Source organism: Triticum aestivum, chromosome 3B (genome assembly GCF_018294505.1).
Source record: "Triticum aestivum cultivar Chinese Spring chromosome 3B, IWGSC CS RefSeq v2.1, whole genome shotgun sequence".
Taxonomy (NCBI): Eukaryota; Viridiplantae; Streptophyta; class Magnoliopsida; order Poales; family Poaceae; genus Triticum; species Triticum aestivum.
In genome coordinates this window covers 691,093,481-691,104,358 of record NC_057801.1, presented here as the reverse complement: position 1 = coordinate 691,104,358, position 10,878 = coordinate 691,093,481, and positions in this window count along the sequence as shown.

The window sequence follows — 10,878 nt, the reverse complement described above, 5'->3', positions numbered from 1 at the left end:
AGTCTGGACCTAAGCCTGAGACTGAGTGCTTCTACTGCAAGCAGACTGGTCACTGGAATCGGAACTGCCCCAAGTATTTGGCGGATAAGAAGGATGGCAAGGTGAATGATACGTCTCCAACGTATCTATAATTTTTGATTGCTCCATGCTACTTTATCTACTGTTTTAGGCAATATTGGGCTTTATTATCCACTTTTATATTATTTTTGGGACTAACCTATTAACCGGAGGCCCAGCCCAGATTTGCTGTTTTATGCCTATTTCGGTGTTTCGAGGAAAAGGAATATCAGACGGAGTCAAAACGGAATGAAATCAACTGGAGAAGTTCATTTTGGAAGGAAACCCACCTGATGGACTTGGAGTGCATGTCAGGGGAGTCCCGGGCTGCCCACGAGGGTGGGGGGGCCCTGGGCGTGCCCCCTGCCTCGTGGGCCCCCCGTAGCTCCAGCGACGTACCCCTTGCACCCATATATACCTACGTACCCTAAAACTTCTAGAACAGAAGATAGATCGGGAGTTCTTCCGCCGCAAGCCTCTGTAGCCACCAAAAACCAATCGGGACCCTGTTCCGGCACCCTGCCGGAGGGGGATCCCATCACCGGTGGCCATCTTCATCATCCCGGCGCTATCCATGACGAAGAGGGAGCAGTTCACCCTCGGGGCTGAGGGTATGTACCAGTAGCTATGTGTTTGATCTCTCTCTCTCTCATGTTCTCTGTCGTGTTCCCTCTATGGCACGATCTTGATGTATCCCGAGCTTTGCTATTGTAGTTGGATCTTATGATGTTTCTCCCCCTCTACTCTCTTGTGATGAATTGAGTTTCCCCTTTGAAGTTATCTTATCGGATTGAGTCTTTTATGAGAACACTTGATGTATGTCTTGCGATCCACTTGATGTATGTTTTGGTGATCAACTTGCGGGTTTCGTGACATTGGGAACCTATGCATAGGGGTTGGCACACGTTCTTGACTCTCCGGTAGAAACTTTGGGGCACTCTTTGAAGTACTTTGTGTTGGTTGGATGAATCTGAGATTGTGTGATGCATATCGTATAATCATGCCCATGGATACTTGAGGTGACAATGGAGTATCTAGGTGACATTAGGGTTTTGGTTGATTTGTGTCTTAAGGTGTTATTCTAGTATGAACTCTATGATGGATTGAGCAAAAAGAATAGGTTTATGTTATTTTACTACGAACTCTTGAATAGATAGAACAGAAAGGATAACTTTGAGGTGGTTTCATACCCTACCATAATCTCTACGTTTGTTCTCCTCTATTAGTGGCTTTCGAGTGACTCTTTGTTGCATGTTGAGGGCTTGTTATATGATCTATCTATGTTATTATTGTTGAGAGAACTTGCACTAGTGAAAGTATGAACCCTAGGCCTTGTTTCCTATCATTGCAATACCGTTTACGCTCACTTTTATTGCTTGTTACCTTGCTGTTTTTATTATTTCAGATTACAAATACCTAGATCTACTATCTATTTTGCACTTGTATCACCATCTCTTCGCCGAACTAGTGCACCCATACAATTTGCCATTGTATTGGGTGTGTTGGGGACACAAGAGACTCTTTGTTATTTGGTTGCAGGGTTGTTTGAGAGAGACCATCTTCATCCTACGCCTCCTATGGATTGATAAACCTTAGGTCATCCACTTGAGGGAAATTTTCTACTGTCCTACAAACCTGTGCACTTGTAGGCCCAACAACATCTACAAGAAGAAGGTTGTGTAGTAGACATCAAGCTCTTTTCTGGCGCCGTTGCCGGGGAGGTTAGCGCTTGAAGGTATATCTTTAGATCTTGAAATCGAATCTTTTTGTTTCTTGTTTTAGCACTAGTTTAGTTTACAAAAGAAAACTACCAAAAAAATGGAATTGAGTTTGTCTCACACGCTTCATCTTTTTAATATCTTTCGTGAGAATGATGGAAAAAAAAATTGTGCTCAAGTGCTAGAAGAAGAAATCTATAGAATGTTTTTATTTGATGAGTATGATTGTAATGTTGTTAGTACGAATTCTTTGAATATCCATGATGCTAATGATATGCAAAGCCACAAGCTTGGGGAAGCTATGTTTGATGGAGATGATATTTTTTGTCCCCCAAGCTTTGATGAGCATATTTACTATGATGAAAGCATGCCTCCTATCTATGATGATTATTGTGATGACATGTATGCTTTAAAGAATAATGATAATCATGAAACGTGTCATCTTGATCTTAATTTTCAATCACATGATAGTTATTTTGTTGAGTTTGCTCCCACTACTATTCATGAGAAGAAATTTGCTTATATTGAGAATAGTAAATTTTCTATGCTTGTAGATCATGAAAAGAATGCTTTAGGTGCTGTTTATATTGTTGAATTCATTCATGATGCTACTGAAAATTATTATGAGGGAGGAACATATGCTTGTAGGAATTGCAATAATGTCAAGTTTCCTCTCTATGTGCTTAAAATCTTGAAGTTATGCTTGTTTTACCTTCCTATGCTAGTTGATTATTGTTCCCATAAGTTGTTTGCTCACAAAACCCCTATGCATAGGAAGAGGGTTAGGCTTAAATGTGCTAGTCATATGCTTCATGATGCTCCCGTTATGTTTCAATCCTTATCTTTTATGTGAGCATCATTGTCATCATCATGCCTAGCTAGAGAGGCATTAAAGGAAAGCGCTTGTTGGGAGACAACCCAATATTTACCCTTACTGTTTTTGTGTGTACACATGATTATGCTACTGTAGTAATCATGTTTTATAGCTTTTATTTCAATAAAGTGCCAAGTAGAACCTTTGGGAAGACTTGGGTGAAGTTTATATGATCTTGCTGTAAAAAACAGAAACTTTTGCGCTCACGAGAATGGCTGCCATTTTTACTGGAGAGTGATTTTAGGTTGATTCTTTTTGCAGGTGATTAATATACAAATTACTCAGGTCCATCAATTTATTTCATAATTTTTGGGGTTCCAGAGGTATACGTTTGATACAGATTACTACAGACTGTTCTGTTTTTGACAAATTCTGTTTTCATTGTGTTGTTTGCTTATTTTGATGCATCTATGGCTAGTATTAAGTGGTATGAACCATAGAGAAGTTAGAATACAATATATATTACACAAATATGAATTTAGAATGAGTTCATTACAGTACCTAAGTGGTGATTTATTTTCTTATACTAACTGAGCTTACGAGTTTTGTTTTGAGTTTTGTGTGGTTGAAGTTTTCAAGTTTTGGGTAAAGATTTGATGAATTATGGAATAAGGAGTGGAAAGAGCCTAAGATTGGGGATTCCCAAGGCACCCCAAGGTAATATTCAAGGACAACCAAGAGCCTAAGCTTGGGGATGCCCCAGAAGGCATCCCCTCTTTTGTCTTCGTTCATCGGTAGCTTTACTTGGAGCTATATTTTTATTCACCACATGATATGTGTTTTGCTTGGAGCGTCATTTTATTTTCTTAGTGTTTGCTTTCTGTTAGTTAGAATAATGTTTTTCATCTTTAGTTTTAATAAAAAAAGTCAAGGATAGCCTTTGCCATGCTTGTTTTGCTAGTATACATGTTGCTATTTGAAAACAGAAAGTTTACCGCTGTTGCAAAAATTCCCTAGAAAAGTCAGAGAATGGTATAATGTTTAATCTTTTTGAATATTTAGCTCTGATAAATTTATTACAGTGTTAATTTTAGTTCATAATTTTTGGATTCAGGGAAGTATTGTTACTCTTGCATTCTTTACAGACTGTACTGTTTTGGCAGATTGCTGTTATGGTTGCATTGTTTGCATATGTTTGCTTGTTTAATGATTCTATTTGAGGATAGGAGTATTAAATATACAGAGGCATTTAGTATGCAATGTTGAATAATAATTTTAGTGATTTGTTACAGTAGAAAATGATAAGGTTTTGCATTGGCTTATACTAACCTATCTCACGAGATCTTTTTGAGTTTGTTGTGAATGAAGCTTTTGATAAAAAGAGAAACCATGATATGAGAGGAATTAAGGAGACACAAAAGCTCAAGCTTGGGGATGCTCAAGGCACCCCAAAATAATATTTCAAGAAGTCTCAAGCATCTAATCTTGGGGATGCCCTGGTAGGCATCCCACCTTTCTTCTTCAACAACTATCGGTTAGTATCGGTTGAGCCTAAGTTTTTGCTTCTTCACATGAGTTGTGCTATCCTTGCAATGTAGTTTTCTTTAGCTTTGCTTGCTGTTTGAATAAAGTATCAAGATCTGAAATTATTAAATGGGAGAGTCTTCACATAGTTTCATAATTATTCGACTACTCATTGATCTTCACTTATATCTTTCGGAGTAGTTTTAGTTATTGCTCTAGTACTTCACTTATATCTTTTAGAGCACGGTGGTGGATTTGTTTTAAAGAAACTATTGAACTCTCATGCTTCACTTAGACTATTTTGAGAGTATTAAATAGCATGGTAATTTGCTTAATGTTAATATACTTGGTATTCAAGATATGTGAAACTTTCTTTTGAGTGAATTGAATACTAAGATAAGTTTGATGCTTGATAATTGTTTTGAGATATGGAGGTGATAATATCAAAGTCGTGCTAGTTGGGTGATTATGAATTTGAGAAATGCTTGTGTTGAAGTTTGCAAGTCCTGTAGCATGCACGTATGGTTAAAGGTGTGTAACAAATTTGAAACATGAAGTGTACCTGGCTTGTGCACCCTTATGAGTGGCGGTCGGGGACGAGCGATGGTCTTTTCCTACCAATCTATCCCCCTAGGAGCATGCGCGTAGTACTTGATTTTTGATGACTTCTAAATTTTTGCAACAAGTGCATGAGTTCTTTTGATTAATGTTGAGTCCATGGATTATACGCACCCTTTCACCCTTCCATTATTGCTAGCCTCTCTTGTGCCGCGCAACTTTCGCCGGTACCATACACCCACCATATACCTTCCTCAAAACAGCCACCATACCTACCTATCATGGCATTTCCATAGCCATTCCGAGATATATTGCCATGCAACTTTCCACCGTTCCGTTCATATGACATACATTACTTTTGTCATATTGCTTTTTGCATGAACTTGTAGTTGACATTGTATTTGTGGCAAGGCCACCTTCATAATTTTCATACATGTCGCTCTTGATTCATTGCATATCCCGGTACACCGCCGGAGGCATTCATATAGAGTCATATTTTGTTCTAAGTATCGAGTGTGATGATCATCATTATTAGAGCATTGTCCCAGTGAGGAAAGGATGATGGAGACTATGATTCCCCCATAAGTCTGGATGAGACTCCAGACAAAAAAAAAAGAGTGGCCATAAAAAAAAGAGAAAATGCCCAAATAAAAAAATATGAGAGAAAAAGAGAGAAGGGACAATGCTACTATCCTTTTTCCACACTTGTGCTTCAAAATAGCACCATGATCTTCATGATAGAGAGTCTCATATGTTGTCACTTTCATATACTAGTGGGAATTTTTCATTATAGAACTTGGCTTGTATATTCCAATGATGGGCTTCCTCAAAAGTGCCCTAGGTCTTCGTGAGCAAGCAAGTTGGATGCACACCCACTTAGTTTCTTTTGTTGAGCTTTCATATATTTATAGCTCTAGTGCATCCATTGCATGGCAATCCCTACTCACTCACATTGATATCTATTGATGGGCATCTCCATAGCCCGTTGATACGCCTAGTTGATGTGAGACTATCTTCTCCTTTTTGTCTTCTCCACAACCACCATTCTATTCCACCCATAGTGCTATATCCATGGCTCACGCTCATACATTGCGTGAAGGTTGAAAAAGTTTGAGATTATTTAAGTATGAAACAATTGCTTGGCTTGTCATCGGGGGTATAGAAGTTGGGAACATCTTTGTGTGACGAAAATGAAGCATAGCCTAACTATATGATTTTGTAAGGATGAAATTTCTTTTGCCATGTTATTTTGAGAAGACATAATTGCTTTATTAGTATGCTTGAAGTATTATTACTTTTATGTCAATATGAACTTTTGTCTTGAATCTTATGGATCTGAATATTCATGTCACAATTAAAAAGATTTACATTGAAATTATGCCAAAGTATCACTCCGCATCAAAAATTCTTTTTTATCATTTACCTACTCGAGGACAAGCAGGAATTAAGCTTGGGGATGCTTGATAGTCTCCAACGTATCTATAATTTTTGATTGCTCCATGCTACTTTATCTACTGTTTTAGGCAATATTGGGCTTTATTATCCACTTTTATATTATTTTTGGGACTAACCTATTAACCGGAGGCCCAGCCCAGATTTGCTGTTTTATGCCTATTTCAGTGTTTCGAGGAAAAGGAATATCAGACGGAGTCAAAACGGAACGAAATCAACTAGAGAAGTTAATTTTAGAAGGAAACCCACCTGATGGACTTGGAGTGCACGTCAGGGGAGTCCCGGGCTGCCCACGAGGGTGGGGGGCACCTCCCCTGGGCGCGCCCCCTGCCTCGTGGGGCCCCTGTAGCTCCACCAACGTACCCCTTGCACCCATATATACCTACGTACCCTAAAACTTCTAGAATAGAAGATAGATCGGGAGTTCCGCCGCCGCAAGCCTCTGTAGCCACCAAAAACCAATCGGGACCCTATTCCGGTACCCTGCTGGAGGGGGATCCCATCACCGGTGGCCATCTTCATCATCCCGGCGCTATCCATGACGAGGAGGGAGTAGTTCACCCTCGGGGCTGAGGGTATGTACCAGTAGCTATGTGTTTGATCTCTCTCTCACGTGTTCTCTCTCGTGTTCCCTCTATGGCACGATCTTGATGTATCCCGAGCTTTGCTATTGTAGTTGGATCTTATGATGTTTCTCCCCCTCTACTCTCTTGTGATGAATTGAGTTTCCTCTTTGAAGTTATCTTATCAGATTGAGTCTTTTATGAGAACACTTGATGTATGTCTTGCGATCCACTTGATGTATGTTTTGGTGATCAACTTGCAGGTTTCGTGACATTGGGAACCTATGCATAGGGGTTGGCACACGTTCTTGACTCTTCGGTAGAAACTTTGGGGCACTCTTTGAAGTACTTTGTGTTGGTTGGATGAATCTGAGATTGTGTGATGCATATCGTATAATCATGCCCATGGATACTTGAGGTGACAATGGAGTATCTAGGTGACATTAGGGTTTTGGTTGATTTGTGTCTTAAGGTGTTATTCTAGTATGAACTCTATGATGGATTGAGCGGAAAGAATAGCTTTATGTTATTTTACTACGAACTCTTGAATAGATAGAACAGAAAGGATAACTTTGAGGTGGTTTCGTACCCTACCATAGTTCTCCGCTATTAGTGGCTTTGGAGTGACTCTTTGTTGCATGTTGAGGGCTTGTTATATGATCTATCTATGTTATTATTGTTTTGAGAACTTGCACTAGTGAAAGTATGAACCCTAGGCCTTGTTTCCTATCATTGCAATACCGTTTACGCTCAGTTTTATCGCTTGTTACCTTGCTGTTTTTATTATTTCAGATTACAAATACCTATATCTACTATCTATTTTGCACTTGTATCACCATCTCTTCGCCGAACTAGTGCACCCATACAATTTTCCATTGTATTGGGTGTGTTGGGGACACAAGAGACTCTTTGTTATTTGGTTGCAGGGTTGTTTGAGAGAGACCATCTTCATCCTATGCCTCCTAGGGATTGATAAACCTTAGGTCATCCACTTGAGGGAAATTTGCTACTGTCCTACAAACCTGTGCACTTGCAGGCCCAACAATGTCTACAAGAAGAAGGTTGTGTAGTAGACATCAGTGAACAAAGGTATATGTGATATACATGTTATTGATGTGTACCTTACTAGAGCTCGCAGTAGCACCTGGGTATTTGATACTGGTTCTGTTGCTAATATTCGCAACTCGAAACAGGGACTACGGATTAAGCGAAGACTGGCTAAGGACGAGGTGACGATGCGTGTGGGAAATGGTTCCAAAGTCGATGTGATCGCCGTCGGCACGCTATCTCTACATCTACCTTCGGGATTAGTTTTAGATCTAAATAATTGTTATTTGGTGCTAGTGTTGAGCATGAACATTATATCTGGATCTTGTTTAATGTGAGGCGGTTATTCATTTAAATCTAAGAATAATGGTTGTTCTATTTATATGAGTAATATCTTTTATGGTCATGCACCCTTGAAGAGTGGTCTATTCATATTAAATCTCGATAGTAGTGACACACATATTCATAATGTTGAAGCCAAAAGATGCAGAGTTGATAATGATAGTGCAACTTATTTGTGGCACTGCCGTTTGGGTCATATTGGTGTAAAGCGCATGAAGAAACTCCATACTGATGGACTTTTGGAATCACTTGATTATGAATCACTTGGTATTTGCGAACCATGCCTCATGGGCAAGATGACTAAAACACCATTCTCCGGAACTATGAAGCGAGCAACAGATTTATTGGAAATCATACATACTGATGTATGTGGACCAATGAATATTGAGGATTGCGACAGGTATCGTTATTTCTCACCTTCGCAGATGATTTGAGCAGATATGGGTATATCTACTTAATGATACATAAGTCTGAAACATTTGAAAAGTTCAAAGAATTTCAGAGTGAAGTGGAAAATCATCGTAACAAGAAAATAAAGTTTCTACGATTTGATCGTGGAGGAGAATATTTGAGTTACGAGTTTGGTCTACATTTGAAACAATGCAGAATAGTTTCGCAACTCATGCCACCTGGAACACCACAGCGTAATGATGTGTCCGAACGTCGTGATCGTACTTTACTAGATATGGTACAATCTATGATGTCTCTTACTGATTTACCGCTATCGTTTTGGGGTTATGCTTTAGAGATGGCTACATTCACGTTAAATAGGGCACCATCAAAATCCGTTGAGAAGACACCTTATGAACTATGGTTTGGTACGAAACCAAAGTTGTCGTTTCTTAAAGTTTGGGGCTGCGATGCTTATGTGAAGAAACTTCAACCTGATAAGCTCGAACCTAAATCGGAGAAATGTGTCTTCATAGGATACCCAAAGGAAACTGTTGGGTACACCTTCTATCACAGATCCGAAGGCAAGCCTTTCATTGCTAAGAATGGATCCTTTCTAGAGAAGGAGTTTCTCTCAAAAGAAGTGAGTGGGAGGAAAGTAGAGCTTGATAAGGTAATTATATCTTCTCCCGAATTGGAAAGTAGTTCATCACAGAAATCAGTTCCAGTGATTCCTACACCAATTAGTGAGGAAGCTAATGATGATGATCATGAAACTTCAGATTAAGTTACTACCGAACCTCGTAGGTCTTCCAAAGTACAGTCCGCACCAGAGTGGTACGGTAATCCTATTCTGGAAGTCATGTTACTAGACCATGATGAACCTACGAACTCTGAGGAAGCGATGATGAGCCCAAATTCCGTGAAATGGCTTGAAAGCCATGAAATTTGAGATGGGATCCATGTATGAGAACAAAGTGTGGACTTTGGTGGACTTGCCCGATGATCGGCAAGCCATAGAAATAAATGGATCTTCAAGGAGGAAGACGGACACTGATAGTAGTGTTACTATCTACAAAGCTTGACTTGTTGCAAAAAGTTTTTCGACAAGTTCAAAGTGTTGAATACGATGAGATTTCTCACTCGTATCGATGTTTAAGTCTGTCTGAATCATGTTAGCAATTGCCACATTTTATGAAATCTGGCAAATGGATGTCAAAACTGCATTCCTTAATGGATTTATTAAAGAAGAGTTGTATATGATGCAACCAGAAGGTTTTGTCAATTCGAAAGGTGCTAACAAAGTGTGCAAGCTCCAGCGATCCATCTATGGACTGGTGCAAGCATCTCGGAGTTGGAATATACGCTTTGATAAGTTGATCAAAGCATATAGTTTTATACGGACTTGCGGTGAAGTATGTATTTACAATAAAGTGAGTGGGAGCACTACAACCTTTCTGATAAGTATATGTGAGTGACATATTGTTGATCAGAAATGATGTAGAATTTCTCTGGAAAGCATAAAGGAGTGTTTGAAAGGAGTTCTTTAAAAGAAAGACCTCAGTAAAGCTACTTACATATTGAGCATCAAGATCTATTGAGATAGATCAAGACGCTTGATAAGATTTTCAATGAGTACATACCCTGACAAGATTTTGAAGTAGTTCAAAATGGAACAGTCAAAGAAAGAGTTCTTGCCTGTGTTGCAAAGGTGTGAAATTGAGTAAGACTCAAATCCCGACCACGGCAGAAAATAGAAAGAGAATAAAAGTCATTCTCTATGCCTCAGTCATAGGTTCTATAAAGTATGCCATGCTATGGACCAGACCTATTGTATACCCTGCCTTGAGTTTGGCAAGGGAGTGCAATAGTGATATAAGAGTAGATCACTGGACATTGGTCAAAATTATCCTTAGTGGAATAAGGATATGTTTCTCGGTTATGGAGGTGACAAAAGGTTCTTCGTAAAGGATTACGTCGATGCAAGTTTTGACACTGATCCAGATGACTCTAACTCTCAATCTGGATACATATTGAAAGTGGGAGCAATTAGCTAGAGTAGCTCCATCCAGAGCATTGTTGACAAAGAAATTTGTAAAATACATACGGATCTGAATTTGGCAGACCCGTTAACTAAACTTCTCTCACGAGCAAAACATGATCATATCTTAGTACTCTTTGGGTGTTAATCACATAGCAATGTGAACTAGATTATTGACTCTAGTAAACCCTTCGAGTGTTGGTCACATGACGATGTGAACTATGGGTGTTAATCACATACATGTGTGAATATTGGTGTTAAATCACATGGTGATGTGAACTAGATTATTGACTCTAGTGCAAGTGGGAGACTGAAGGACATATGCCATAGAAGCAATAATAAAGTTATTATTTATTTCCTTATTTCATGATA